This window comes from Athene noctua, chromosome 8 (genome assembly GCF_965140245.1).
Source record: "Athene noctua chromosome 8, bAthNoc1.hap1.1, whole genome shotgun sequence".
In the NCBI taxonomy this organism is placed as follows: Eukaryota; Metazoa; Chordata; class Aves; order Strigiformes; family Strigidae; genus Athene; species Athene noctua.
The window spans coordinates 3,464,202-3,491,039 of NC_134044.1; the positions used below are offsets into that span (position 1 = coordinate 3,464,202).

At 65.9% G+C, this 26,838-nt stretch overlaps 29 non-coding genes across 29 annotated transcripts; all 29 read right to left on the reverse strand.

The window, feature by feature from the left end:
- Window positions 1-45: 45 nt before the first annotated feature.
- Window positions 46-164, reverse strand: LOC141963481 (5S ribosomal RNA). Its single transcript, XR_012634139.1, has one exon. It is a non-coding gene; the product is annotated as a 5S ribosomal RNA (ribosomal RNA).
- Window positions 165-968: 804 nt separating this feature from the next.
- On the reverse strand, window positions 969-1,087 carry LOC141963482 (5S ribosomal RNA). Its single transcript, XR_012634140.1, has one exon. It is a non-coding gene; the product is annotated as a 5S ribosomal RNA (ribosomal RNA).
- An 806-nt stretch (window positions 1,088-1,893) lies between these two features.
- On the reverse strand, window positions 1,894-2,012 carry LOC141963483 (5S ribosomal RNA). Its single transcript, XR_012634141.1, has one exon. It is a non-coding gene; the product is annotated as a 5S ribosomal RNA (ribosomal RNA).
- An 808-nt stretch (window positions 2,013-2,820) lies between these two features.
- On the reverse strand, window positions 2,821-2,939 carry LOC141963484 (5S ribosomal RNA). Its single transcript, XR_012634142.1, has one exon. It is a non-coding gene; the product is annotated as a 5S ribosomal RNA (ribosomal RNA).
- Window positions 2,940-3,746: 807 nt separating this feature from the next.
- Window positions 3,747-3,865, reverse strand: LOC141963485 (5S ribosomal RNA). Its single transcript, XR_012634143.1, has one exon. It is a non-coding gene; the product is annotated as a 5S ribosomal RNA (ribosomal RNA).
- Window positions 3,866-4,669: 804 nt separating this feature from the next.
- Window positions 4,670-4,788, reverse strand: LOC141963514 (5S ribosomal RNA). The gene has a single exon (XR_012634172.1). It is a non-coding gene; the product is annotated as a 5S ribosomal RNA (ribosomal RNA).
- An 805-nt stretch (window positions 4,789-5,593) lies between these two features.
- LOC141963500 (5S ribosomal RNA) lies at window positions 5,594-5,712 on the reverse strand. Its single transcript, XR_012634158.1, has one exon. It is a non-coding gene; the product is annotated as a 5S ribosomal RNA (ribosomal RNA).
- An 805-nt stretch (window positions 5,713-6,517) lies between these two features.
- Window positions 6,518-6,636, reverse strand: LOC141963486 (5S ribosomal RNA). The gene has a single exon (XR_012634144.1). It is a non-coding gene; the product is annotated as a 5S ribosomal RNA (ribosomal RNA).
- Window positions 6,637-7,440: 804 nt separating this feature from the next.
- LOC141963515 (5S ribosomal RNA) lies at window positions 7,441-7,559 on the reverse strand. The gene has a single exon (XR_012634173.1). It is a non-coding gene; the product is annotated as a 5S ribosomal RNA (ribosomal RNA).
- Window positions 7,560-8,363: 804 nt separating this feature from the next.
- Window positions 8,364-8,482, reverse strand: LOC141963517 (5S ribosomal RNA). The gene has a single exon (XR_012634175.1). It is a non-coding gene; the product is annotated as a 5S ribosomal RNA (ribosomal RNA).
- An 807-nt stretch (window positions 8,483-9,289) lies between these two features.
- On the reverse strand, window positions 9,290-9,408 carry LOC141963502 (5S ribosomal RNA). The gene has a single exon (XR_012634160.1). It is a non-coding gene; the product is annotated as a 5S ribosomal RNA (ribosomal RNA).
- An 807-nt stretch (window positions 9,409-10,215) lies between these two features.
- Window positions 10,216-10,334, reverse strand: LOC141963503 (5S ribosomal RNA). Its single transcript, XR_012634161.1, has one exon. It is a non-coding gene; the product is annotated as a 5S ribosomal RNA (ribosomal RNA).
- Window positions 10,335-11,138: 804 nt separating this feature from the next.
- LOC141963487 (5S ribosomal RNA) lies at window positions 11,139-11,257 on the reverse strand. Its single transcript, XR_012634145.1, has one exon. It is a non-coding gene; the product is annotated as a 5S ribosomal RNA (ribosomal RNA).
- Window positions 11,258-12,065: 808 nt separating this feature from the next.
- On the reverse strand, window positions 12,066-12,184 carry LOC141963488 (5S ribosomal RNA). Its single transcript, XR_012634146.1, has one exon. It is a non-coding gene; the product is annotated as a 5S ribosomal RNA (ribosomal RNA).
- An 807-nt stretch (window positions 12,185-12,991) lies between these two features.
- On the reverse strand, window positions 12,992-13,110 carry LOC141963489 (5S ribosomal RNA). Its single transcript, XR_012634147.1, has one exon. It is a non-coding gene; the product is annotated as a 5S ribosomal RNA (ribosomal RNA).
- An 804-nt stretch (window positions 13,111-13,914) lies between these two features.
- LOC141963491 (5S ribosomal RNA) lies at window positions 13,915-14,033 on the reverse strand. Its single transcript, XR_012634149.1, has one exon. It is a non-coding gene; the product is annotated as a 5S ribosomal RNA (ribosomal RNA).
- Window positions 14,034-14,838: 805 nt separating this feature from the next.
- Window positions 14,839-14,957, reverse strand: LOC141963498 (5S ribosomal RNA). The gene has a single exon (XR_012634156.1). It is a non-coding gene; the product is annotated as a 5S ribosomal RNA (ribosomal RNA).
- Window positions 14,958-15,762: 805 nt separating this feature from the next.
- Window positions 15,763-15,881, reverse strand: LOC141963504 (5S ribosomal RNA). The gene has a single exon (XR_012634162.1). It is a non-coding gene; the product is annotated as a 5S ribosomal RNA (ribosomal RNA).
- Window positions 15,882-16,685: 804 nt separating this feature from the next.
- On the reverse strand, window positions 16,686-16,804 carry LOC141963446 (5S ribosomal RNA). Its single transcript, XR_012634105.1, has one exon. It is a non-coding gene; the product is annotated as a 5S ribosomal RNA (ribosomal RNA).
- Window positions 16,805-17,609: 805 nt separating this feature from the next.
- On the reverse strand, window positions 17,610-17,728 carry LOC141963505 (5S ribosomal RNA). Its single transcript, XR_012634163.1, has one exon. It is a non-coding gene; the product is annotated as a 5S ribosomal RNA (ribosomal RNA).
- Window positions 17,729-18,532: 804 nt separating this feature from the next.
- Window positions 18,533-18,651, reverse strand: LOC141963447 (5S ribosomal RNA). Its single transcript, XR_012634106.1, has one exon. It is a non-coding gene; the product is annotated as a 5S ribosomal RNA (ribosomal RNA).
- Window positions 18,652-19,456: 805 nt separating this feature from the next.
- LOC141963506 (5S ribosomal RNA) lies at window positions 19,457-19,575 on the reverse strand. Its single transcript, XR_012634164.1, has one exon. It is a non-coding gene; the product is annotated as a 5S ribosomal RNA (ribosomal RNA).
- An 804-nt stretch (window positions 19,576-20,379) lies between these two features.
- On the reverse strand, window positions 20,380-20,498 carry LOC141963449 (5S ribosomal RNA). The gene has a single exon (XR_012634107.1). It is a non-coding gene; the product is annotated as a 5S ribosomal RNA (ribosomal RNA).
- Window positions 20,499-21,305: 807 nt separating this feature from the next.
- Window positions 21,306-21,424, reverse strand: LOC141963492 (5S ribosomal RNA). The gene has a single exon (XR_012634150.1). It is a non-coding gene; the product is annotated as a 5S ribosomal RNA (ribosomal RNA).
- An 804-nt stretch (window positions 21,425-22,228) lies between these two features.
- Window positions 22,229-22,347, reverse strand: LOC141963507 (5S ribosomal RNA). Its single transcript, XR_012634165.1, has one exon. It is a non-coding gene; the product is annotated as a 5S ribosomal RNA (ribosomal RNA).
- Window positions 22,348-23,151: 804 nt separating this feature from the next.
- On the reverse strand, window positions 23,152-23,270 carry LOC141963450 (5S ribosomal RNA). The gene has a single exon (XR_012634108.1). It is a non-coding gene; the product is annotated as a 5S ribosomal RNA (ribosomal RNA).
- An 805-nt stretch (window positions 23,271-24,075) lies between these two features.
- LOC141963499 (5S ribosomal RNA) lies at window positions 24,076-24,194 on the reverse strand. Its single transcript, XR_012634157.1, has one exon. It is a non-coding gene; the product is annotated as a 5S ribosomal RNA (ribosomal RNA).
- Window positions 24,195-24,999: 805 nt separating this feature from the next.
- On the reverse strand, window positions 25,000-25,118 carry LOC141963508 (5S ribosomal RNA). The gene has a single exon (XR_012634166.1). It is a non-coding gene; the product is annotated as a 5S ribosomal RNA (ribosomal RNA).
- Window positions 25,119-25,922: 804 nt separating this feature from the next.
- LOC141963451 (5S ribosomal RNA) lies at window positions 25,923-26,041 on the reverse strand. Its single transcript, XR_012634109.1, has one exon. It is a non-coding gene; the product is annotated as a 5S ribosomal RNA (ribosomal RNA).
- Window positions 26,042-26,838: the final 797 nt, after the last annotated feature.

The following is a 26,838-nucleotide window of genomic DNA, read 5'->3' on the forward strand; positions in this document are numbered from 1 at the left end:
GCCCACGCGCCAGCCCCGAAAAAGAAATGGCGCCCCGGCGGCAAAAGCCTACAGCACCCGGTATTCCCAGGCGGTCTCCCATCCAAGTACTAACCGGGCCCGACCCTGCTTAGCTTCCGAGATCAGACGAGATCGGGCGTTCTCAGGGTGGTATGGCCGTAGGCACCCCCCAGCCCCACAACAGCCCTCTCCACTCCCCCCTGACACGCGCACACACCCCCCTACAGCCAACAACACCTCCCACCAGGGCACAAACACACACACGCATGCCGCACTCACCACAAACACACACACGCCTCACACCCCTCAACACACAACAACACGCTCCACACCCTACAACGCCCTAACGCCCCAACGGAGACACACGCACCCCCAGCGCACAGCGGCAAAACACCCCGCGCACACCACACTCAACACAACACCCCCTCGGCAACACCTCCACGTTCACACACACACACACAACGCAACCCTCTCCCACCAAAAGCCCCCTTACACACCAACACACAGCTCCAAACAACCCCCAGCGCAACGGGGACACCGACAACCCTGACGCGCACAGCCCCCCAACAACACCTGCACGGCCCTGCCCACGCCTCCAACACTGCCCCAACAAAGCGCCCTCTCTCAAAAACAACACCACGTTCCAAGCCGGCGCTACAGCCTCGCCGCCTGACGGGGCGGGGGGCAGGCACACCGTGATACAAGCGGACCCCCTCCACCACCCCCAGACACAACCGCACGGACCCCCCGCAGCGCGGTGCCGCCAACAGGCCTCTTGCAGAAGCCCCCCCGCGCTCCCAGCCCGCACTACGGCCTCACCGAGCCACGCGCTGCCGGTCGGGGACTCCCCGGCCCAGAGACCCCCGCAGCACCCGCCCGGGCACACCTGCACGGAAGGCCCAGAGGTGTGCCCCTGGGCGAGAGCCCACGCGCCAGCCCCGAAAAAGAAATGGCGCCCCGGCGGCAAAAGCCTACAGCACCCGGTATTCCCAGGCGGTCTCCCATCCAAGTACTAACCGGGCCCGACCCTGCTTAGCTTCCGAGATCAGACGAGATCGGGCGTTCTCAGGGTGGTATGGCCGTAGGCACCCCCCAGCCCCACAACAGCCCTCTCCACTCCCCCCTGACACGCGCACACACCCCCCTACAGCCAACAACACCTCCCACCAGGGCACAAACACACACACGCATGCCGCACTCACCACAAACACACACACGCCTCACACCCCTCAACACACAACAACACGCTCCACACCCTACACCGCCCTAACGCCCCAACGGAGACACACGCACCCCCAGCGCACAGCGGCAAAACACCCGGCGCACACCACACTCAACACAACACCCCCACGGCAACACCTCCACGTTCACACGCACACACACACAACGCAACCCTCTCCCACCAAAAGCCCCCTTACACACCAACACACAGCTCCAAACAACCCCCAGCGCAACGGGGACACCGACAACCCTGACGCGCACAGCCCCCCAACAACACCGGCACGGCCCTGCCCACGCCTCCAACACTGCCCCAACAAAGCGCCCTCTCTCAAAAACAACACCACGTTCCAAGCCGGCGCTACAGCCTCGCCGCCTGACGGGGCGGGGGGCAGGCACACCGTGATACAAGCGGACCCCCTCCACCACCCCCAGACACAACCGCACGGACCCCCCGCAGCGCGGTGCCGCCAACAGGCCTCTTGCAGAAGCCCCCCCGCGCTCCCAGCCCGCACTACGGCCTCACCGAGCCACGCGCTGCCGGTCGGGGACTCCCCGGCCCAGAGACCCCCGCAGCACCCGCCCGGGCACACCTGCACGGAAGGCCCAGAGGTGTGCCCCTGGGCGAGAGCCCACGCGGCAGCCCCGAAAAAGAAATGGCGCCCCGGCGGCAAAAGCCTACAGCACCCGGTATTCCCAGGCGGTCTCCCATCCAAGTACTAACCGGGCCCGACCCTGCTTAGCTTCCGAGATCAGACGAGATCGGGCGTTCTCAGGGTGGTATGGCCGTAGGCACCCCCCAGCCCCACAACAGCCCTCTCCACTCCCCCCTGACACGCGCACACACCCCCCTACAGCCAACAACACCTCCCACCAGGGCACAAACACACACACGCATGCCGCACTCACCACAAACACACACACGCCTCACACCCCTCAACACACAACAACACGCTCCACACCCTACACCGCCCTAACGCCCCAACGGAGACACACGCACCCCCAGCGCACAGCGGCAAAACACCCGGCGCACACCACACTCAACACAACACCCCCACGGCAACACCTCCACGTTCACACACACACACACATACACGCAACCCTCTCCCACCAAAAGCCCCCTTACACACCAACACACAGCTCCAAACAACCCCCAGCGCAACGGGGACACCGACAACCCTGACGCGCACAGCCCCCCAACAACACCTGCACGGCCCTGCCCACGCCTCCAACACTGCCCCAACAAAGCGCCCTCTCTCAAAAACAACACCACGTTCCAAGCCGGCGCTACAGCCTCGCCGCCTGACGGGGCGGGTGGCCGGCCCACCGTGACGCAAACGGCCCCCCCTCCACCAACCCCAGACACAACCGCACTGATCCAACGCAGCGCGGTGCCGCCAACAGGCCTCTTGCAGAAGCCCCCCCGCGCTCCCAGCCCGCACTACGGCCTCACCGAGCCACGCGCTGCCGGTCGGGGACTCCCCGGCCCAGAGACCCCCGCAGCACCCGCCCGGGCACACCTGCACGGAAGGCCCAGAGGTGTGCCCCTGGGCGAGAGCCCACGCGCCAGCCCCGAAAAAGAAATGGCGCCCCGGCGGCAAAAGCCTACAGCACCCGGTATTCCCAGGCGGTCTCCCATCCAAGTACTAACCGGGCCCGACCCTGCTTAGCTTCCGAGATCAGACGAGATCGGGCGTTCTCAGGGTGGTATGGCCGTAGGCACCCCCCAGCCCCACAACAGCCCTCTCCACTCCCCCCTGACACGCGCACACACCCCCCTACAGCCAACAACACCTCCCACCAGGGCACAAACACACACACGCATGCCGCACTCACCACAAACACACACACGCCTCACACCCCTCAACACACAACAACACGCTCCACACCCTACACCGCCCTAACGCCCCAACGGAGACACACGCACCACCAGCGCACAGCGGCAAAACACCCCGCGCACACCACACTCAACACAACACCCCCACGGCAACACCTCCACGTTCACACGCACACACACACAACGCAACCCTCTCCCACCAAAAGCCCCCTTACACACCAACACACAGCTCCAAACAACCCCCAGCGCAACGGGGACACCGACAACCCTGACGCGCACAGCCCCCCAACAACACCTGCACGGCCCTGCCCACGCCTCCAACACTGCCCCAACAAAGCGCCCTCTCTCAAAAACAACACCACGTTCCAAGCCGGCGCTACAGCCTCGCCGCCTGACGGGGCGGGTGGCCGGCCCACCGTGACGCAAACAGCCCCCCCTCCACCAACCCCAGACACAACCGCACTGATCCAACGCAGCGCGGTGCCGCCAACAGGCCTCTTGCAGAAGCCCCCCCGCGCTCCCAGCCCGCACTACGGCCTCACCGAGCCACGCGCTGCCGGTCGGGGACTCCCCGGCCCAGAGACCCCCGCAGCACCCGCCCGGGCACACCTGCACGGAAGGCCCAGAGGTGTGCCCCTGGGCGAGAGCCCACGCGCCAGCCCCGAAAAAGAAATGGCGCCCCGGCGGCAAAAGCCTACAGCACCCGGTATTCCCAGGCGGTCTCCCATCCAAGTACTAACCGGGCCCGACCCTGCTTAGCTTCCGAGATCAGACGAGATCGGGCGTTCTCAGGGTGGTATGGCCGTAGGCACCTCCCAGCCCCACAACAGCCCTCTCCACTCCCCCCTGACACGCGCACACACCCCCCTACAGCCAACAACACCTCCCACCAGGGCACAAACACACACACGCATGCCGCACTCACCACAAACACACACACGCCTCACACCCCTCAACACACAACAACACGCTCCACACCCTACAACGCCCTAACGCCCCAACGGAGACACACGCACCCCCAGCGCACAGCGGCAAAACACCCTGCGCACACCACACTCAACACAACACCCCCTCGGCAACACCTCCACGTTCACACACACACACACAACGCAACCCTCTCCCACCAAAAGCCCCCTTACACACCAACACACAGCTCCAAACAACCCCCAGCGCAACGGGGACACCGACAACCCTGACGCGCACAGCCCCCCAACAACACCTGCACGGCCCTGCCCACGCCTCCAACACTGCCCCAACAAAGCGCCCTCTCTCAAAAACAACACCACGTTCCAAGCCGGCGCTACAGCCTCGCCGCCTGACGGGGCGGGGGGCAGGCACACCGTGATACAAGCGGACCCCCTCCACCACCCCCAGACACAACCGCACGGACCCCCCGCAGCGCGGTGCCGCCAACAGGCCTCTTGCAGAAGCCCCCCCGCGCTCCCAGCCCGCACTACGGCCTCACCGAGCCACGCGCTGCCGGTCGGGGACTCCCCGGCCCAGAGACCCCCGCAGCACCCGCCCGGGCACACCTGCACGGAAGGCCCAGAGGTGTGCCCCTGGGCGAGAGCCCACGCGGCAGCCCCGAAAAAGAAATGGCGCCCCGGCGGCAAAAGCCTACAGCACCCGGTATTCCCAGGCGGTCTCCCATCCAAGTACTAACCGGGCCCGACCCTGCTTAGCTTCCGAGATCAGACGAGATCAGGCGTTCTCAGGGTGGTATGGCCGTAGGCACCCCCCAGCCCCACAACAGCCCTCTCCACTCCCCCCTGACACGCGCACACACCCCCCTACAGCCAACAACACCTCCCACCAGGGCACAAACACACACATGCATGCCGCACTCACCACAAACACACACACGCCTCACACCCCTCAACACACAACAACACGCTCCACACCCTACAACGCCCTAACGCCCCAACGGAGACACACGCACCCCCAGCGCACAGCGGCAAAACACCCCGCGCACACCACACTCAACACAACACCCCCTCGGCAACACCTCCACGTTCACACACACACACACAACGCAACCCTCTCCCACCAAAAGCCCCCTTACACACCAACACACAGCTCCAAACAACCCCCAGCGCAACGGGGACACCGACAACCCTGACGCGCACAGCCCCCCAACAACACCTGCACGGCCCTGCCCACGCCTCCAACACTGCCCCAACAAAGCGCCCTCTCTCAAAAACAACACCACGTTCCAAGCCGGCGCTACAGCCTCGCCGCCTGACGGGGCGGGTGGCCGGCCCACCGTGACGCAAACGGCCCCCCCTCCACCAACCCCAGACACAACCGCACTGATCCAACGCAGCGCGGTGCCGCCAACAGGCCTCTTGCAGAAGCCCCCCCGCGCTCCCAGCCCGCACTACGGCCTCACCGAGCCACGCGCTGCCGGTCGGGGACTCCCCGGCCCAGAGACCCCCGCAGCACCCGCCTGGGCACACCTGCACGGAAGGCCCAGAGGTGTGCCCCTGGGCGAGAGCCCACGCGGCAGCCCCGAAAAAGAAATGGCGCCCCGGCGGCAAAAGCCTACAGCACCCGGTATTCCCAGGCGGTCTCCCATCCAAGTACTAACCGGGCCCGACCCTGCTTAGCTTCCGAGATCAGACGAGATCGGGCATTCTCAGGGTGGTATGGCCGTAGGCACCCCCCAGCCCCACAACAGCCCTCTCCACTCCCCCCTGACACGCGCACACACCCCCCTACAGCCAACAACACCTCCCACCAGGGCACAAACACACACACGCATGCCGCACTCACCACAAACACACACACGCCTCACACCCCTCAACACACAACAACACGCTCCACACCCTACACCGCCCTAACGCCCCAACGGAGACACACGCACCCCCAGCGCACAGCGGCAAAACACCCTGCGCACACCACACTCAACACAACACCCCCTCGGCAACACCTCCACGTTCACACACACACACACAACGCAACCCTCTCCCACCAAAAGCCCCCTTACACACCAACACACAGCTCCAAACAACCCCCAGCGCAACGGGGACACCGACAACCCTGACGCGCACAGCCCCCCAACAACACCTGCACGGCCCTGCCCACGCCTCCAACACTGCCCCAACAAAGCGCCCTCTCTCAAAAACAACACCACGTTCCAAGCCGGCGCTACAGCCTCGCCGCCTGACGGGGCGGGTGGCCGGCCCACCGTGACGCAAACGGCCCCCCCTCCACCACCCCCAGACACAACCGCACAGACCCCCCGCAGCGCGGTGCCGCCAACAGGCCTCTTGCAGAAGCCCCCCCGCGCTCCCAGCCCGCACTACGGCCTCACCGAGCCACGCGCTGCCGGTCGGGGACTCCCCGGCCCAGAGACCCCCGCAGCACCCGCCCGGGCACACCTGCACGGAAGGCCCAGAGGTGTGCCCCTGGGCGAGAGCCCACGCGCCAGCCCCGAAAAAGAAATGGCGCCCCGGCGGCAAAAGCCTACAGCACCCGGTATTCCCAGGCGGTCTCCCATCCAAGTACTAACCGGGCCCGACCCTGCTTAGCTTCCGAGATCAGACGAGATCGGGCGTTCTCAGGGTGGTATGGCCGTAGGCACCCCCCAGCCCCACAACAGCCCTCTCCACTCCCCCCTGACACGCGCACACACCCCCCTACAGCCAACAACACCTCCCACCAGGGCACAAACACACACACGCATGCCGCACTCACCACAAACACACACACGCCTCACACCCCTCAACACACAACAACACGCTCCACACCCTACAACGCCCTAACGCCCCAACGGAGACACACGCACCCGCAGCGCACAGCGGCAAAACACCCCGCGCACACCACACTCAACACAACACCCCCTCGGCAACACCTCCACGTTCACACACACACACACAACGCAACCCTCTCCCACCAAAAGCCCCCTTACACACCAACACACAGCTCCAAACAACCCCCAGCGCAACGGGGACACCGACAACCCTGACGCGCACAGCCCCCCAACAACACCTGCACGGCCCTGCCCACGCCTCCAACACTGCCCCAACAAAGCGCCCTCTCTCAAAAACAACACCACGTTCCAAGCCGGCGCTACAGCCTCGCCGCCTGACGGGGCGGGGGGCAGGCACACCGTGATACAAGCGGACCCCCTCCACCACCCCCAGACACAACCGCACGGACCCCCCGCAGCGCGGTGCCGCCAACAGGCCTCTTGCAGAAGCCCCCCCGCGCTCCCAGCCCGCACTACGGCCTCACCGAGCCACGCGCTGCTGGTCGGGGACTCCCCGGCCCAGAGACCCCCGCAGCACCCGCCCGGGCACACCTGCACGGAAGGCCCAGAGGTGTGCCCCTGGGCGAGAGCCCACGCGGCAGCCCCGAAAAAGAAATGGCGCCCCGGCGGCAAAAGCCTACAGCACCCGGTATTCCCAGGCGGTCTCCCATCCAAGTACTAACCGGGCCCGACCCTGCTTAGCTTCCGAGATCACACGAGATCGGGCGTTCTCAGGGTGGTATGGCCGTAGGCACCCCCCAGCCCCACAACAGCCCTCTCCACTCCCCCCTGACACGCGCACACACCCCCCTACAGCCAACAACACCTCCCACCAGGGCACAAACACACACACGCATGCCGCACTCACCACAAACACACACACGCCTCACACCCCTCAACACACAACAACACGCTCCACACCCTACACCGCCCTAACGCCCCAACGGAGACACACGCACCCCCAGCGCACAGCGGCAAAACACCCTGCGCACACCACACTCAACACAACACCCCCTCGGCAACACCTCCACGTTCACACACACACACACAACGCAACCCTCTCCCACCAAAAGCCCCCTTACACACCAACACACAGCTCCAAACAACCCCCAGCGCAACGGGGACACCGACAACCCTGACGCGCACAGCCCCCCAACAACACCTGCACGGCCCTGCCCACGCCTCCAACACTGCCCCAACAAAGCGCCCTCTCTCAAAAACAACACCACGTTCCAAGCCGGCGCTACAGCCTCGCCGCCTGACGGGGCGGGGGGCAGGCACACCGTGATACAAGCGGACCCCCTCCACCACCCCCAGACACAACCGCACGGACCCCCCGCAGCGCGGTGCCGCCAACAGGCCTCTTGCAGAAGCCCCCCCGCGCTCCCAGCCCGCACTACGGCCTCACCGAGCCACGCGCTGCCGGTCGGGGACTCCCCGGCCCAGAGACCCCCGCAGCACCCGCCCGGGCACACCTGCACGGAAGGCCCAGAGGTGTGCCCCTGGGCGAGAGCCCACGCGGCAGCCCCGAAAAAGAAATGGCGCCCCGGCGGCAAAAGCCTACAGCACCCGGTATTCCCAGGCGGTCTCCCATCCAAGTACTAACTGGGCCCGACCCTGCTTAGCTTCCGAGATCAGACGAGATCGGGCGTTCTCAGGGTGGTATGGCCGTAGGCACCCCCCAGCCCCACAACAGCCCTCTCCACTCCCCCCTGACACGCGCACACACCCCCCTACAGCCAACAACACCTCCCACCAGGGCACAAACACACACACGCATGCCGCACTCACCACAAACACACACACGCCTCACACCCCTCAACACACAACAACACGCTCCACACCCTACACCGCCCTAACGCCCCAACGGAGACACACGCACCCCCAGCGCACAGCGGCAAAACACCCGGCGCACACCACACTCAACACAACACCCCCACGGCAACACCTCCACGTTCACACGCACACACACACAACGCAACCCTCTCCCACCAAAAGCCCCCTTACACACCAACACACAGCTCCAAACAACCCCCAGCGCAACGGGGACACCGACAACCCTGACGCGCACAGCCCCCCAACAACACCTGCACGGCCCTGCCCACGCCTCCAACACTGCCCCAACAAAGCGCCCTCTCTCAAAAACAACACCACGTTCCAAGCCGGCGCTACAGCCTCGCCGCCTGACGGGGCGGGTGGCCGGCCCACCGTGACGCAAACGGCCCCCCCTCCACCACCCCCAGACACAACCGCACAGACCCCCCGCAGCGCGGTGCCGCCAACAGGCCTCTTGCAGAAGCCCCCCCGCGCTCCCAGCCCGCACTACGGCCTCACCGAGCCACGCGCTGCCGGTCGGGGACTCCCCGGCCCAGAGACCCCCGCAGCACCCGCCCGGGCACACCTGCACGGAAGGCCCAGAGGTGTGCCCCTGGGCGAGAGCCCACGCGCCAGCCCCGAAAAAGAAATGGCGCCCCGGCGGCAAAAGCCTACAGCACCCGGTATTCCCAGGCGGTCTCCCATCCAAGTACTAACCGGGCCCGACCCTGCTTAGCTTCCGAGATCAGACGAGATCGGGCATTCTCAGGGTGGTATGGCCGTAGGCACCCCCCAGCCCCACAACAGCCCTCTCCACTCCCCCCTGACACGCGCACACACCCCCCTACAGCCAACAACACCTCCCACCAGGGCACAAACACACACACGCATGCCGCACTCACCACAAACACACACACGCCTCACACCCCTCAACACACAACAACACGCTCCACACCCTACACCGCCCTAACGCCCCAACGGAGACACACGCACCCCCAGCGCACAGCGGCAAAACACCCGGCGCACACCACACTCAACACAACACCCCCACGGCAACACCTCCACGTTCACACGCACACACACACAACGCAACCCTCTCCCACCAAAAGCCCCCTTACACACCAACACACAGCTCCAAACAACCCCCAGCGCAACGGGGACACCGACAACCCTGACGCGCACAGCCCCCCAACAACACCTGCACGGCCCTGCCCACGCCTCCAACACTGCCCCAACAAAGCGCCCTCTCTCAAAAACAACACCACGTTCCAAGCCGGCGCTACAGCCTCGCCGCCTGACGGGGCGGGTGGCCGGCCCACCGTGACGCAAACGGCCCCCCCTCCACCACCCCCAGACACAACCGCACAGACCCCCCGCAGCGCGGTGCCGCCAACAGGCCTCTTGCAGAAGCCCCCCCGCGCTCCCAGCCCGCACTACGGCCTCACCGAGCCACGCGCTGCCGGTCGGGGACTCCCCGGCCCAGAGACCCCCGCAGCACCCGCCCGGGCACACCTGCACGGAAGGCCCAGAGGTGTGCCCCTGGGCGAGAGCCCACGCGCCAGCCCCGAAAAAGAAATGGCGCCCCGGCGGCAAAAGCCTACAGCACCCGGTATTCCCAGGCGGTCTCCCATCCAAGTACTAACCGGGCCCGACCCTGCTTAGCTTCCGAGATCAGACGAGATCGGGCATTCTCAGGGTGGTATGGCCGTAGGCACCCCCCAGCCCCACAACAGCCCTCTCCACTCCCCCCTGACACGCGCACACACCCCCCTACAGCCAACAACACCTCCCACCAGGGCACAAACACACACACGCATGCCGCACTCACCACAAACACACACACGCCTCACACCCCTCAACACACAACAACACGCTCCACACCCTACAACGCCCTAACGCCCCAACGGAGACACACGCACCCCCAGCGCACAGCGGCAAAACACCCCGCGCACACCACACTCAACACAACACCCCCTCGGCAACACCTCCACGTTCACACACACACACACAACGCAACCCTCTCCCACCAAAAGCCCCCTTACACACCAACACACAGCTCCAAACAACCCCCAGCGCAACGGGGACACCGACAACCCTGACGCGCACAGCCCCCCAACAACACCTGCACGGCCCTGCCCACGCCTCCAACACTGCCCCAACAAAGCGCCCTCTCTCAAAAACAACACCACGTTCCAAGCCGGCGCTACAGCCTCGCCGCCTGACGGGGCGGGGGGCAGGCACACCGTGATACAAGCGGACCCCCTCCACCACCCCCAGACACAACCGCACGGACCCCCCGCAGCGCGGTGCCGCCAACAGGCCTCTTGCAGAAGCCCCCCCGCGCTCCCAGCCCGCACTACGGCCTCACCGAGCCACGCGCTGCCGGTCGGGGACTCCCCGGCCCAGAGACCCCCGCAGCACCCGCCCGGGCACACCTGCACGGAAGGCCCAGAGGTGTGCCCCTGGGCGAGAGCCCACGCGGCAGCCCCGAAAAAGAAATGGCGCCCCGGCGGCAAAAGCCTACAGCACCCGGTATTCCCAGGCGGTCTCCCATCCAAGTACTAACCGGGCCCGACCCTGCTTAGCTTCCGAGATCAGACGAGATCGGGCGTTCTCAGGGTGGTATGGCCGTAGGCACCCCCCAGCCCCACAACAGCCCTCTCCACTCCCCCCTGACACGCGCACACACCCCCCTACAGCCAACAACACCTCCCACCAGGGCACAAACACACACACGCATGCCGCACTCACCACAAACACACACACGCCTCACACCCCTCAACACACAACAACACGCTCCACACCCTACACCGCCCTAACGCCCCAACGGAGACACACGCACCCCCAGCGCACAGCGGCAAAACACCCGGCGCACACCACACTCAACACAACACCCCCACGGCAACACCTCCACGTTCACACACACACACACATACACGCAACCCTCTCCCACCAAAAGCCCCCTTAGACACCAACACAGAGCTCCAAACAACCCCCAGCGCAACGGGGACACCGACAACCCTGACGCGCACAGCCCCCCAACAACACCTGCACGGCCCTGCCCACGCCTCCAACACTGCCCCAACAAAGCGCCCTCTCTCAAAAACAACACCACGTTCCAAGCCGGCGCTACAGCCTCGCCGCCTGACGGGGCGGGTGGCCGGCCCACCGTGACGCAAACGGCCCCCCCTCCACCAACCCCAGACACAACCGCACTGATCCAACGCAGCGCGGTGCCGCCAACAGGCCTCTTGCAGAAGCCCCCCCGCGCTCCCAGCCCGCACTACGGCCTCACCGAGCCACGCGCTGCCGGTCGGGGACTCCCCGGCCCAGAGACCCCCGCAGCACCCGCCCGGGCACACCTGCACGGAAGGCCCAGAGGTGTGCCCCTGGGCGAGAGCCCACGCGCCAGCCCCGAAAAAGAAATGGCGCCCCGGCGGCAAAAGCCTACAGCACCCGGTATTCCCAGGCGGTCTCCCATCCAAGTACTAACCGGGCCCGACCCTGCTTAGCTTCCGAGATCAGACGAGATCGGGCGTTCTCAGGGTGGTATGGCCGTAGGCACCCCCCAGCCCCACAACAGCCCTCTCCACTCCCCCCTGACACGCGCACACACCCCCCTACAGCCAACAACACCTCCCACCAGGGCACAAACACACACACGCATGCCGCACTCACCACAAACACACACACGCCTCACACCCCTCAACACACAACAACACGCTCCACACCCTACACCGCCCTAACGCCCCAACGGAGACACACGCACCACCAGCGCACAGCGGCAAAACACCCCGCGCACACCACACTCAACACAACACCCCCACGGCAACACCTCCACGTTCACACGCACACACACACAACGCAACCCTCTCCCACCAAAAGCCCCCTTACACACCAACACACAGCTCCAAACAACCCCCAGCGCAACGGGGACACCGACAACCCTGACGCGCACAGCCCCCCAACAACACCTGCACGGCCCTGCCCACGCCTCCAACACTGCCCCAACAAAGCGCCCTCTCTCAAAAACAACACCACGTTCCAAGCCGGCGCTACAGCCTCGCCGCCTGACGGGGCGGGTGGCCGGCCCACCGTGACGCAAACAGCCCCCCCTCCACCAACCCCAGACACAACCGCACTGATCCAACGCAGCGCGGTGCCGCCAACAGGCCTCTTGCAGAAGCCCCCCCGCGCTCCCAGCCCGCACTACGGCCTCACCGAGCCACGCGCTGCCGGTCGGGGACTCCCCGGCCCAGAGACCCCCGCAGCACCCGCCCGGGCACACCTGCACGGAAGGCCCAGAGGTGTGCCCCTGGGCGAGAGCCCACGCGCCAGCCCCGAAAAAGAAATGGCGCCCCGGCGGCAAAAGCCTACAGCACCCGGTATTCCCAGGCGGTCTCCCATCCAAGTACTAACCGGGCCCGACCCTGCTTAGCTTCCGAGATCAGACGAGATCGGGCGTTCTCAGGGTGGTATGGCCGTAGGCACCCCCCAGCCCCACAACAGCCCTCTCCACTCCCCCCTGACACGCGCACACACCCCCCTACAGCCAACAACACCTCCCACCAGGGCACAAACACACACACGCATGCCGCACTCACCACAAACACACACACGCCTCACACCCCTCAACACACAACAACACGCTCCACACCCTACAACGCCCTAACGCCCCAACGGAGACACACGCACCCCCAGCGCACAGCGGCAAAACACCCTGCGCACACCACACTCAACACAACACCCCCTCGGCAACACCTCCACGTTCACACACACACACACAACGCAACCCTCTCCCACCAAAAGCCCCCTTACACACCAACACACAGCTCCAAACAACCCCCAGCGCAACGGGGACACCGACAACCCTGACGCGCACAGCCCCCCAACAACACCTGCACGGCCCTGCCCACGCCTCCAACACTGCCCCAACAAAGCGCCCTCTCTCAAAAACAACACCACGTTCCAAGCCGGCGCTACAGCCTCGCCGCCTGACGGGGCGGGGGGCAGGCACACCGTGATACAAGCGGACCCCCTCCACCACCCCCAGACACAACCGCACGGACCCCCCGCAGCGCGGTGCCGCCAACAGGCCTCTTGCAGAAGCCCCCCCGCGCTCCCAGCCCGCACTACGGCCTCACCGAGCCACGCGCTGCCGGTCGGGGACTCCCCGGCCCAGAGACCCCCGCAGCACCCGCCCGGGCACACCTGCACGGAAGGCCCAGAGGTGTGCCCCTGGGCGAGAGCCCACGCGGCAGCCCCGAAAAAGAAATGGCGCCCCGGCGGCAAAAGCCTACAGCACCCGGTATTCCCAGGCGGTCTCCCATCCAAGTACTAACCGGGCCCGACCCTGCTTAGCTTCCGAGATCAGACGAGATCGGGCGTTCTCAGGGTGGTATGGCCGTAGGCACCCCCCAGCCCCACAACAGCCCTCTCCACTCCCCCCTGACACGCGCACACACCCCCCTACAGCCAACAACACCTCCCACCAGGGCACAAACACACACACGCATGCCGCACTCACCACAAACACACACACGCCTCACACCCCTCAACACACAACAACACGCTCCACACCCTACACCGCCCTAACGCCCCAACGGAGACACACGCACCCCCAGCGCACAGCGGCAAAACACCCCGCGCACACCACACTCAACACAACACCCCCTCGGCAACACCTCCACGTTCACACACACACACACAACGCAACCCTCTCCCACCAAAAGCCCCCTTACACACCAACACACAGCTCCAAACAACCCCCAGCGCAACGGGGACACCGACAACCCTGACGCGCACAGCCCCCCAACAACACCTGCACGGCCCTGCCCACGCCTCCAACACTGCCCCAACAAAGCGCCCTCTCTCAAAAACAACACCACGTTCCAAGCCGGCGCTACAGCCTCGCCGCCTGACGGGGCGGGTGGCCGGCCCACCGTGACGCAAACGGCCCCCCCTCCACCAACCCCAGACACAACCGCACTGATCCAACGCAGCGCGGTGCCGCCAACAGGCCTCTTGCAGAAGCCCCCCCGCGCTCCCAGCCCGCACTACGGCCTCACCGAGCCACGCGCTGCCGGTCGGGGACTCCCCGGCCCAGAGACCCCCGCAGCACCCGCCTGGGCACACCTGCACGGAAGGCCCAGAGGTGTGCCCCTGGGCGAGAGCCCACGCGGCAGCCCCGAAAAAGAAATGGCGCCCCGGCGGCAAAAGCCTACAGCACCCGGTATTCCCAGGCGGTCTCCCATCCAAGTACTAACCGGGCCCGACCCTGCTTAGCTTCCGAGATCAGACGAGATCGGGCGTTCTCAGGGTGGTATGGCCATAGGCACCCCCCAGCCCCACAACAGCCCTCTCCACTCCCCCCTGACACGCGCACACACCCCCCTACAGCCAACAACACCTCCCACCAGGGCACAAACACACACACGCATGCCGCACTCACCACAAACACACACACGCCTCACACCCCTCAACACACAACAACACGCTCCACACCCTACACCGCCCTAACGCCCCAACGGAGACACACGCACCCCCAGCGCACAGCGGCAAAACACCCCGCGCACACCACACTCAACACAACACCCCCTCGGCAACACCTCCACGTTCACACACACACACACAACGCAACCCTCTCCCACCAAAAGCCCCCTTACACACCAACACACAGCTCCAAACAACCCCCAGCGCAACGGGGACACCGACAACCCTGACGCGCACAGCCCCCCAACAACACCTGCACGGCCCTGCCCACGCCTCCAACACTGCCCCAACAAAGCGCCCTCTCTCAAAAACAACACCACGTTCCAAGCCGGCGCTACAGCCTCGCCGCCTGACGGGGCGGGTGGCCGGCCCACCGTGACGCAAACGGCCCCCCCTCCACCAACCCCAGACACAACCGCACTGATCCAACGCAGCGCGGTGCCGCCAACAGGCCTCTTGCAGAAGCCCCCCCGCGCTCCCAGCCCGCACTACGGCCTCACCGAGCCACGCGCTGCCGGTCGGGGACTCCCCGGCCCAGAGACCCCCGCAGCACCCGCCTGGGCACACCTGCACGGAAGGCCCAGAGGTGTGCCCCTGGGCGAGAGCCCACGCGGCAGCCCCGAAAAAGAAATGGCGCCCCGGCGGCAAAAGCCTACAGCACCCGGTATTCCCAGGCGGTCTCCCATCCAAGTACTAACCGGGCCCGACCCTGCTTAGCTTCCGAGATCAGACGAGATCGGGCATTCTCAGGGTGGTATGGCCGTAGGCACCCCCCAGCCCCACAACAGCCCTCTCCACTCCCCCCTGACACGCGCACACACCCCCCTACAGCCAACAACACCTCCCACCAGGGCACAAACACACACACGCATGCCGCACTCACCACAAACACACACACGCCTCACACCCCTCAACACACAACAACACGCTCCACACCCTACACCGCCCTAACGCCCCAACGGAGACACACGCACCCCCAGCGCACAGCGGCAAAACACCCTGCGCACACCACACTCAACACAACACCCCCTCGGCAACACCTCCACGTTCACACACACACACACAACGCAACCCTCTCCCACCAAAAGCCCCCTTACACACCAACACACAGCTCCAAACAACCCCCAGCGCAACGGGGACACCGACAACCCTGACGCGCACAGCCCCCCAACAACACCTGCACGGCCCTGCCCACGCCTCCAACACTGCCCCAACAAAGCGCCCTCTCTCAAAAACAACACCACGTTCCAAGCCGGCGCTACAGCCTCGCCGCCTGACGGGGCGGGGGGCAGGCACACCGTGATACAAGCGGACCCCCTCCACCACCCCCAGACACAACCGCACGGACCCCCCGCAGCGCGGTGCCGCCAACAGGCCTCTAGCAGAAGCCCCCCCGCGCTCCCAGCCCACACTACGGCCTCACCGAGCCACGCGCTGCCGGTCGGGGACTCCCCGGCCCAGAGACCCCCGCAGCACCCGCCCGGGCACACCTGCACGGAAGGCCCAGAGGTGTGCCCCTGGGCGAGAGCCCACGCGGCAGCCCCGAAAAAGAAATGGCGCCCCGGCGGCAAAAGCCTACAGCACCCGGTATTCCCAGGCGGTCTCCCATCCAAGTACTAACTGGGCCCGACCCTGCTTAGCTTCCGAGATCAGACGAGATCGGGCGTTCTCAGGGTGGTATGGCCGTAGGCACCCCCCAGCCCCACAACAGCCCTCTCCACTCCCCCCTGACACGCGCACACACCCCCCTACAGCCAACAACACCTCCCACCAGGGCACAAACACACACACGCATGCCGCACTCACCACAAACACACACACGCCTCACACCCCTCAACACACAACAACACGCTCCACACCCTACACCGCCCTAACGCCCCAACGGAGACACACGCACCCCCAGCGCACAGCGGCAAAACACCCCGCGCACACCACACTCAACACAACACCCCCTCGGCAACACCTCCACGTTCACACACACACACACAACGCAACCCTCTCCCACCAAAAGCCCCCTTACACACCAACACACAGCTCCAAACAACCCCCAGCGCAACGGGGACACCGACAACCCTGACGCGCACAGCCCCCCAACAACACCTGCACGGCCCTGCCCACGCCTCCAACACTGCCCCAACAAAGCGCCCTCTCTCAAAAACAACACCACGTTCCAAGCCGGCGCTACAGCCTCGCCGCCTGACGGGGCGGGTGGCCGGCCCACCGTGACGCAAACGGCCCCCCCTCCACCAACCCCAGACACAACCGCACTGATCCAACGCAGCGCGGTGCCGCCAACAGGCCTCTTGCAGAAGCCCCCCCGCGCTCCCAGCCCGCACTACGGCCTCACCGAGCCACGCGCTGCCGGTCGGGGACTCCCCGGCCCAGAGACCCCCGCAGCACCCGCCTGGGCACACCTGCACGGAAGGCCCAGAGGTGTGCCCCTGGGCGAGAGCCCACGCGGCAGCCCCGAAAAAGAAATGGCGCCCCGGCGGCAAAAGCCTACAGCACCCGGTATTCCCAGGCGGTCTCCCATCCAAGTACTAACCGGGCCCGACCCTGCTTAGCTTCCGAGATCAGACGAGATCGGGCATTCTCAGGGTGGTATGGCCGTAGGCACCCCCCAGCCCCACAACAGCCCTCTCCACTCCCCCCTGACACGCGCACACACCCCCCTACAGCCAACAACACCTCCCACCAGGGCACAAACACACACACGCATGCCGCACTCACCACAAACACACACACGCCTCACACCCCTCAACACACAACAACACGCTCCACACCCTACACCGCCCTAACGCCCCAACGGAGACACACGCACCCCCAGCGCACAGCGGCAAAACACCCTGCGCACACCACACTCAACACAACACCCCCTCGGCAACACCTCCACGTTCACACACACACACACAACGCAACCCTCTCCCACCAAAAGCCCCCTTACACACCAACACACAGCTCCAAACAACCCCCAGCGCAACGGGGACACCGACAACCCTGACGCGCACAGCCCCCCAACAACACCTGCACGGCCCTGCCCACGCCTCCAACACTGCCCCAACAAAGCGCCCTCTCTCAAAAACAACACCACGTTCCAAGCCGGCGCTACAGCCTCGCCGCCTGACGGGGCGGGGGGCAGGCACACCGTGATACAAGCGGACCCCCTCCACCACCCCCAGACACAACCGCACGGACCCCCCGCAGCGCGGTGCCGCCAACAGGCCTCTAGCAGAAGCCCCCCCGCGCTCCCAGCCCACACTACGGCCTCACCGAGCCACGCGCTGCCGGTCGGGGACTCCCCGGCCCAGAGACCCCCGCAGCACCCGCCCGGGCACACCTGCACGGAAGGCCCAGAGGTGTGCCCCTGGGCGAGAGCCCACGCGGCAGCCCCGAAAAAGAAATGGCGCCCCGGCGGCAAAAGCCTACAGCACCCGGTATTCCCAGGCGGTCTCCCATCCAAGTACTAACTGGGCCCGACCCTGCTTAGCTTCCGAGATCAGACGAGATCGGGCGTTCTCAGGGTGGTATGGCCGTAGGCACCCCCCAGCCCCACAACAGCCCTCTCCACTCCCCCCTGACACGCGCACACACCCCCCTACAGCCAACAACACCTCCCACCAGGGCACAAACACACACACGCATGCCGCACTCACCACAAACACACACACGCCTCACACCCCTCAACACACAACAACACGCTCCACACCCTACACCGCCCTAACGCCCCAACGGAGACACACGCACCCCCAGCGCACAGCGGCAAAACACCCCGCGCACACCACACTCAACACAACACCCCCTCGGCAACACCTCCACGTTCACACACACACACACAACGCAACCCTCTCCCACCAAAAGCCCCCTTACACACCAACACACAGCTCCAAACAACCCCCAGCGCAACGGGGACACCGACAACCCTGACGCGCACAGCCCCCCAACAACACCTGCACGGCCCTGCCCACGCCTCCAACACTGCCCCAACAAAGCGCCCTCTCTCAAAAACAACACCACGTTCCAAGCCGGCGCTACAGCCTCGCCGCCTGACGGGGCGGGTGGCCGGCCCACCGTGACGCAAACGGCCCCCCCTCCACCAACCCCAGACACAACCGCACTGATCCAACGCAGCGCGGTGCCGCCAACAGGCCTCTTGCAGAAGCCCCCCCGCGCTCCCAGCCCGCACTACGGCCTCACCGAGCCACGCGCTGCCGGTCGGGGACTCCCCGGCCCAGAGACCCCCGCAGCACCCGCCTGGGCACACCTGCACGGAAGGCCCAGAGGTGTGCCCCTGGGCGAGAGCCCACGCGGCAGCCCCGAAAAAGAAATGGCGCCCCGGCGGCAAAAGCCTACAGCACCCGGTATTCCCAGGCGGTCTCCCATCCAAGTACTAACCGGGCCCGACCCTGCTTAGCTTCCGAGATCAGACGAGATCGGGCATTCTCAGGGTGGTATGGCCGTAGGCACCCCCCAGCCCCACAACAGCCCTCTCCACTCCCCCCTGACACGCGCACACACCCCCCTACAGCCAACAACACCTCCCACCAGGGCACAAACACACACACGCATGCCGCACTCACCACAAACACACACACGCCTCACACCCCTCAACACACAACAACACGCTCCACACCCTACACCGCCCTAACGCCCCAACGGAGACACACGCACCCCCAGCGCACAGCGGCAAAACACCCTGCGCACACCACACTCAACACAACACCCCCTCGGCAACACCTCCACGTTCACACACACACACACAACGCAACCCTCTCCCACCAAAAGCCCCCTTACACACCAACACACAGCTCCAAACAACCCCCAGCGCAACGGGGACACCGACAACCCTGACGCGCACAGCCCCCCAACAACACCTGCACGGCCCTGCCCACGCCTCCAACACTGCCCCAACAAAGCGCCCTCTCTCAAAAACAACACCACGTTCCAAGCCGGCGCTACAGCCTCGCCGCCTGACGGGGCGGGGGGCAGGCACACCGTGATACAAGCGGACCCCCTCCACCACCCCCAGACACAACCGCACGGACCCCCCGCAGCGCGGTGCCGCCAACAGGCCTCTAGCAGAAGCCCCCCCGCGCTCCCAGCCCACACTACGGCCTCACCGAGCCACGCGCTGCCGGTCGGGGACTCCCCGGCCCAGAGACCCCCGCAGCACCCGCCCGGGCACACCTGCACGGAAGGCCCAGAGGTGTGCCCCTGGGCGAGAGCCCACGCGGCAGCCCCGAAAAAGAAATGGCGCCCCGGCGGCAAAAGCCTACAGCACCCGGTATTCCCAGGCGGTCTCCCATCCAAGTACTAACTGGGCCCGACCCTGCTTAGCTTCCGAGATCAGACGAGATCGGGCGTTCTCAGGGTGGTATGGCCGTAGGCACCCCCCAGCCCCACAACAGCCCTCTCCACTCCCCCCTGACACGCGCACACACCCCCCTACAGCCAACAACACCTCCCACCAGGGCACAAACACACACACGCATGCCGCACTCACCACAAACACACACACGCCTCACACCCCTCAACACACAACAACACGCTCCACACCCTACACCGCCCTAACGCCCCAACGGAGACACACGCACCCCCAGCGCACAGCGGCAAAACACCCCGCGCACACCACACTCAACACAACACCCCCACGGCAACACCTCCACGTTCACACGCACACACACACAACGCAACCCTCTCCCACCAAAAGCCCCCTTACACACCAACACACAGCTCCAAACAACCCCCAGCGCAACGGGGACACCGACAACCCTGACGCGCACAGCCCCCCAACAACACCTGCACGGCCCTGCCCACGCCTCCAACACTGCCCCAACAAAGCGCCCTCTCTCAAAAACAACACCACGTTCCAAGCCGGCGCTACAGCCTCGCCGCCTGACGGGGCGGGTGGCCGGCCCACCGTGACGCAAACGGCCCCCCCTCCACCACCCCCAGACACAACCGCACAGACCCCCCGCAGCGCGGTGCCGCCAACAGGCCTCTTGCAGAAGCCCCCCCGCGCTCCCAGCCCGCACTACGGCCTCACCGAGCCACGCGCTGCCGGTCGGGGACTCCCCGGCCCAGAGACCCCCGCAGCACCCGCCCGGGCACACCTGCACGGAAGGCCCAGAGGTGTGCCCCTGGGCGAGAGCCCACGCGGCAGCCCCGAAAAAGAAATGGCGCCCCGGCGGCAAAAGCCTACAGCACCCGGTATTCCCAGGCGGTCTCCCATCCAAGTACTAACCGGGCCCGACCCTGCTTAGCTTCCGAGATCAGACGAGATCGGGCGTTCTCAGGGTGGTATGGCCGTAGGCACCCCCCAGCCCCACAACAGCCCTCTCCACTCCCCCCTGACACGCGCACACACCCCCCTACAGCCAACAACACCTCCCACCAGGGCACAAACACACACACGCATGCCGCACTCACCACAAACACACACACGCCTCACACCCCTCAACACACAACAACACGCTCCACACCCTACAACGCCCTAACGCCCCAACGGAGACACACGCACCCCCAGCGCACAGCGGCAAAACACCCCGCGCACACCACACTCAACACAACACCCCCTCGGCAACACCTCCACGTTCACACACACACACACAACGCAACCCTCTCCCACCAAAAGCCCCCTTACACACCAACACACAGCTCCAAACAACCCCCAGCGCAACGGGGACACCGACAACCCTGACGCGCACAGCCCCCCAACAACACCTGCACGGCCCTGCCCACGCCTCCAACACTGCCCCAACAAAGCGCCCTCTCTCAAAAACAACACCACGTTCCAAGCCGGCGCTACAGCCTCGCCGCCTGACGGGGCGGGGGGCAGGCACACCGTGATACAAGCGGACCCCCTCCACCACCCCCAGACACAACCGCACGGACCCCCCGCAGCGCGGTGCCGCCAACAGGCCTCTTGCAGAAGCCCCCCCGCGCTCCCAGCCCGCACTACGGCCTCACCGAGCCACGCGCTGCCGGTCGGGGACTCCCCGGCCCAGAGACCCCCGCAGCACCCGCCCGGGCACACCTGCACGGAAGGCCCAGAGGTGTGCCCCTGGGCGAGAGCCCACGCGGCAGCCCCGAAAAAGAAATGGCGCCCCGGCGGCAAAAGCCTACAGCACCCGGTATTCCCAGGCGGTCTCCCATCCAAGTACTAACCGGGCCCGACCCTGCTTAGCTTCCGAGATCAGACGAGATCGGGCATTCTCAGGGTGGTATGGCCGTAGGCACCCCCCAGCCCCACAACAGCCCTCTCCACTCCCCCCTGACACGCGCACACACCCCCCTACAGCCAACAACACCTCCCACCAGGGCACAAACACACACACGCATGCCGCACTCACCACAAACACACACACGCCTCACACCCCTCAACACACAACAACACGCTCCACACCCTACACCGCCCTAACGCCCCAACGGAGACACACGCACCCCCAGCGCACAGCGGCAAAACACCCTGCGCACACCACACTCAACACAACACCCCCTCGGCAACACCTCCACGTTCACACACACACACACAACGCAACCCTCTCCCACCAAAAGCCCCCTTACACACCAACACACAGCTCCAAACAACCCCCAGCGCAACGGGGACACCGACAACCCTGACGCGCACAGCCCCCCAACAACACCTGCACGGCCCTGCCCACGCCTCCAACACTGCCCCAACAAAGCGCCCTCTCTCAAAAACAACACCACGTTCCAAGCCGGCGCTACAGCCTCGCCGCCTGACGGGGCGGGGGGCAGGCACACCGTGATACAAGCGGACCCCCTCCACCACCCCCAGACACAACCGCACGGACCCCCCGCAGCGCGGTGCCGCCAACAGGCCTCTAGCAGAAGCCCCCCCGCGCTCCCAGCCCACACTACGGCCTCACCGAGCCACGCGCTGCCGGTCGGGGACTCCCCGGCCCAGAGACCCCCGCAGCACCCGCCCGGGCACACCTGCACGGAAGGCCCAGAGGTGTGCCCCTGGGCGAGAGCCCACGCGGCAGCCCCGAAAAAGAAATGGCGCCCCGGCGGCAAAAGCCTACAGCACCCGGTATTCCCAGGCGGTCTCCCATCCAAGTACTAACTGGGCCCGACCCTGCTTAGCTTCCGAGATCAGACGAGATCGGGCGTTCTCAGGGTGGTATGGCCGTAGGCACCCCCCAGCCCCACAACAGCCCTCTCCACTCCCCCCTGACACGCGCACACACCCCCCTACAGCCAACAACACCTCCCACCAGGGCACAAACACACACACGCATGCCGCACTCACCACAAACACACACACGCCTCACACCCCTCAACACACAACAACACGCTCCACACCCTACACCGCCCTAACGCCCCAACGGAGACACACGCACCCCCAGCGCACAGCGGCAAAACACCCCGCGCACACCACACTCAACACAACACCCCCTCGGCAACACCTCCACGTTCACACACACACACACAACGCAACCCTCTCCCACCAAAAGCCCCCTTACACACCAACACACAGCTCCAAACAACCCCCAGCGCAACGGGGACACCGACAACCCTGACGCGCACAGCCCCCCAACAACACCTGCACGGCCCTGCCCACGCCTCCAACACTGCCCCAACAAAGCGCCCTCTCTCAAAAACAACACCACGTTCCAAGCCGGCGCTACAGCCTCGCCGCCTGACGGGGCGGGTGGCCGGCCCACCGTGACGCAAACGGCCCCCCCTCCACCAACCCCAGACACAACCGCACTGATCCAACGCAGCGCGGTGCCGCCAACAGGCCTCTTGCAGAAGCCCCCCCGCGCTCCCAGCCCGCACTACGGCCTCACCGAGCCACGCGCTGCCGGTCGGGGACTCCCCGGCCCAGAGACCCCCGCAGCACCCGCCTGGGCACACCTGCACGGAAGGCCCAGAGGTGTGCCCCTGGGCGAGAGCCCACGCGGCAGCCCCGAAAAAGAAATGGCGCCCCGGCGGCAAAAGCCTACAGCACCCGGTATTCCCAGGCGGTCTCCCATCCAAGTACTAACCGGGCCCGACCCTGCTTAGCTTCCGAGATCAGACGAGATCGGGCGTTCTCAGGGTGGTATGGCCATAGGCACCCCCCAGCCCCACAACAGCCCTCTCCACTCCCCCCTGACACGCGCACACACCCCCCTACAGCCAACAACACCTCCCACCAGGGCACAAACACACACACGCATGCCGCACTCACCACAAACACACACACGCCTCACACCCCTCAACACACAACAACACGCTCCACACCCTACACCGCCCTAACGCCCCAACGGAGACACACGCACCCCCAGCGCACAGCGGCAAAACACCCCGCGCACACCACACTCAACACAACACCCCCTCGGCAACACCTCCACGTTCACACACACACACACAACGCAACCCTCTCCCACCAAAAGCCCCCTTACACACCAACACACAGCTCCAAACAACCCCCAGCGCAACGGGGACACCGACAACCCTGACGCGCACAGCCCCCCAACAACACCTGCACGGCCCTGCCCACGCCTCCAACACTGCCCCAACAAAGCGCCCTCTCTCAAAAACAACACCACGTTCCAAGCCGGCGCTACAGCCTCGCCGCCTGACGGGGCGGGTGGCCGGCCCACCGTGACGCAAACGGCCCCCCCTCCACCAACCCCAGACACAACCGCACTGATCCAACGCAGCGCGGTGCCGCCAACAGGCCTCTTGCAGAAGCCCCCCCGCGCTCCCAGCCCGCACTACGGCCTCACCGAGCCACGCGCTGCCGGTCGGGGACTCCCCGGCCCAGAGACCCCCGCAGCACCCGCCTGGGCACACCTGCACGGAAGGCCCAGAGGTGTGCCCCTGGGCGAGAGCCCACGCGGCAGCCCCGAAAAAGAAATGGCGCCCCGGCGGCAAAAGCCTACAGCACCCGGTATTCCCAGGCGGTCTCCCATCCAAGTACTAACCGGGCCCGACCCTGCTTAGCTTCCGAGATCAGACGAGATCGGGCATTCTCAGGGTGGTATGGCCGTAGGCACCCCCCAGCCCCACAACAGCCCTCTCCACTCCCCCCTGACACGCGCACACACCCCCCTACAGCCAACAACACCTCCCACCAGGGCACAAACACACACACGCATGCCGCACTCACCACAAACACACACACGCCTCACACCCCTCAACACACAACAACACGCTCCACACCCTACACCGCCCTAACGCCCCAACGGAGACACACGCACCCCCAGCGCACAGCGGCAAAACACCCTGCGCACACCACACTCAACACAACACCCCCTCGGCAACACCTCCACGTTCACACACACACACACAACGCAACCCTCTCCCACCAAAAGCCCCCTTACACACCAACACACAGCTCCAAACAACCCCCAGCGCAACGGGGACACCGACAACCCTGACGCGCACAGCCCCCCAACAACACCTGCACGGCCCTGCCCACGCCTCCAACACTGCCCCAACAAAGCGCCCTCTCTCAAAAACAACACCACGTTCCAAGCCGGCGCTACAGCCTCGCCGCCTGACGGGGCGGGGGGCAGGCACACCGTGATACAAGCGGACCCCCTCCACCACCCCCAGACACAACCGCACGGACCCCCCGCAGCGCGGTGCCGCCAACAGGCCTCTAGCAGAAGCCCCCCCGCGCTCCCAGCCCACACTACGGCCTCACCGAGCCACGCGCTGCCGGTCGGGGACTCCCCGGCCCAGAGACCCCCGCAGCACCCGCCCGGGCACACCTGCACGGAAGGCCCAGAGGTGTGCCCCTGGGCGAGAGCCCACGCGGCAGCCCCGAAAAAGAAATGGCGCCCCGGCGGCAAAAGCCTACAGCACCCGGTATTCCCAGGCGGTCTCCCATCCAAGTACTAACTGGGCCCGACCCTGCTTAGCTTCCGAGATCAGACGAGATCGGGCGTTCTCAGGGTGGTATGGCCGTAGGCACCCCCCAGCCCCACAACAGCCCTCTCCACTCCCCCCTGACACGCGCACACACCCCCCTACAGCCAACAACACCTCCCACCAGGGCACAAACACACACACGCATGCCGCACTCACCACAAACACACACACGCCTCACACCCCTCAACACACAACAACACGCTCCACACCCTACACCGCCCTAACGCCCCAACGGAGACACACGCACCCCCAGCGCACAGCGGCAAAACACCCCGCGCACACCACACTCAACACAACACCCCCTCGGCAACACCTCCACGTTCACACACACACACACAACGCAACCCTCTCCCACCAAAAGCCCCCTTACACACCAACACACAGCTCCAAACAACCCCCAGCGCAACGGGGACACCGACAACCCTGACGCGCACAGCCCCCCAACAACACCTGCACGGCCCTGCCCACGCCTCCAACACTGCCCCAACAAAGCGCCCTCTCTCAAAAACAACACCACGTTCCAAGCCGGCGCTACAGCCTCGCCGCCTGACGGGGCGGGTGGCCGGCCCACCGTGACGCAAACGGCCCCCCCTCCACCAACCCCAGACACAACCGCACTGATCCAACGCAGCGCGGTGCCGCCAACAGGCCTCTTGCAGAAGCCCCCCCGCGCTCCCAGCCCGCACTACGGCCTCACCGAGCCACGCGCTGCCGGTCGGGGACTCCCCGGCCCAGAGACCCCCGCAGCACCCGCCTGGGCACACCTGCACGGAAGGCCCAGAGGTGTGCCCCTGGGCGAGAGCCCACGCGGCAGCCCCGAAAAAGAAATGGCGCCCCG